Raw genomic sequence first — 2,253 nt, forward strand, 5'->3', positions numbered from 1 at the left:
TCCGGAGTTCAATTCCCAGTCAAGGGTAGGGTCCTGGGTTGCAGGTTCAATCCCTGGCCCTGGTCATGTGTGCATGCAGGAGGCAGCCAATCAATGTGTGTCTCCTACATCAATGTTTCTCTCTCTCAGAAAATACAGAGGTTGGGAAACTTGAATCTCAGGCTAAAGACATTTCAGTTGCTCCCATTGGCAACCAGGAACTACAGAGAATTTAAAGTGGAACACGGTGAAGACAGGGTTTTACAATGGAATAGCTGGGAAGGATACCAGAGGCAAGGAGACCAGTGAGGCACCCACTGCATGTCTGAATGAGAGATGATAAAGCTGAAGCCAATGGGGAATGAAATAAAGGTAGCATTTGGGAAAGGAGGAGTAATTTGGTTGTCCTTTATCTCTTTTCTTCAACAAAAGAGAGTATTTTTCAAACCCACATATTTTAAAGGAATAAAAATTCAAAATTATTTCTCTATTTTGAAAGTTGACAACTTTGAAGTATGGAATTAAGGAAAAGGAGATTGAGGCTCTGAACATGAAGCGCTGACACCTATTTGAAAAGTTTCTTATTAAACCCTAATTTATCTGGTCAAAGAGAAGTGGTAACTTTGGGGTTGAGGGGGCAGGAGCAATGTTAGATTTTTTTGTTCATCAAGTCAAGACCAATGAGAAACATTACCTACCTCACATACAAACACACACATATACTTCCTAACGCTAGAGAGATGAAATTTTTAAAGGCCTCAGCTATTATTCCAATAACAGCAGTTTCTCATTGATGATAATCTTACAGAGCTTCAATATTGTTAAATACACCTTTCAGTAACAGCAGAGTAAAGGATTATGGGAGAATGCTAAGGTGATGAGAAAACTTAATGACCATCCAGACCAACTCCCCCTTTTTTACAGGAGAAACTGAGACCAGGGAAGTTATTTTCCCTTTTAATCAGAAAACACAACTGGTGTGAAAATCCTTGTTTCCTATCTTAAGTGTAATTTTCTTTTTTAATATTTTATTGATTTTTTACAGAGAGGAAGGGAGAGGGATAGAGAGTTATAAACATCGATGAGAGAGAAACATCGATCAGCTGCCTCCTGCACACCCCCCACTGGGGATGTGCCCGCAGCCAAGGTACATGCCCTTGACCGGAATCGAACCTGGGACCTTTCAGTCCACAGGCCAACGCTCTATCCACTGAGCCAAACTGGTTAGGGCAAGAGTAATTTTCTTGGTTACTCAGTTCTTTACTTCAGTCTTAGTGATTCCATCCTTCTGTGAAATTTTTAGAAGCTAATTGTAGCTATGGGCTCTCTAACCCTGTATTTCTCTTCCGCTTGTATCATTGAGAAGGAAATACACAGAAAAGGCCCCCAAGGATGAGAGAGGGCTCCCATTCCAAGGTGGTGAAGTAATTCAGCCAGCTAGTAGCCCAAAGCAGAGAGAGATTGTGATGCTCAGATTGTAGAACAAAGTTCCAACCTGCCCTTGTCCACACAATGTATATTATTGAATGCACTTAAAGATGATCAAACAGTAATTCTGGCTCCAAGATGTTGGAGGAAAAGAAATCATTGTGACCATCTTATAGGCAATGGCTGGGTGGTGGGCATGAAGCAATGGTTTCAGGAAGGGGCAGAAATGGATTTACCATGAACCCAAAGAAACTTAAGCTTCACTAACTTGGGTCCTTCTAGATCCTGGGAGGTGGCCTAACAATTTTGTATTTATGATTTTGTGTGTTTTTTTCTTAAAGAGGACTCCTCAAATTGTAGGTTAATTTCTACACAACCCCTAAGGATGGGATGTGCTAATAGTATCGCCCTCTAGAAATGCCTCAAAGTGTCAGTAACCTGCTTTATTAGCTATTAGAAGTTTAAAGGTCCACTCTTTGGCCATCCTGTCCAAATTATATCAATCACACTATTAGAAATGGAAGAGGTGATGTTTTATTTTTTTTTAATATATTTTTATTGAGTTTTTACAGAGAGGAAAGGAGAGAGATAGAGAGCTAGAAACATCGATGAGAGAGAAACATCGACCAGCTGCCTCCTACACACTACCCACTGGGGATGTGCCCGCAACCAAGGCACATGCCCTTGACCGAAATCGAACCTGGGACCCTTGAGTCTGCAGGCCAATGCTCTATCCACTGAGGCAAAGCAGTTAGGGCTGGGCTACTAATTTTTAAACTCGTTTTGATTTTTCCTGATAGTGTCATTGGACAATGAAGACTTTTCTTCCATGTATGTACTAGTTTT

Source organism: Myotis davidii, unplaced genomic scaffold (assembly GCF_000327345.1).
Source record: "Myotis davidii unplaced genomic scaffold, ASM32734v1 scaffold370, whole genome shotgun sequence".
NCBI classification, from domain to species: domain Eukaryota; kingdom Metazoa; phylum Chordata; class Mammalia; order Chiroptera; family Vespertilionidae; genus Myotis; species Myotis davidii.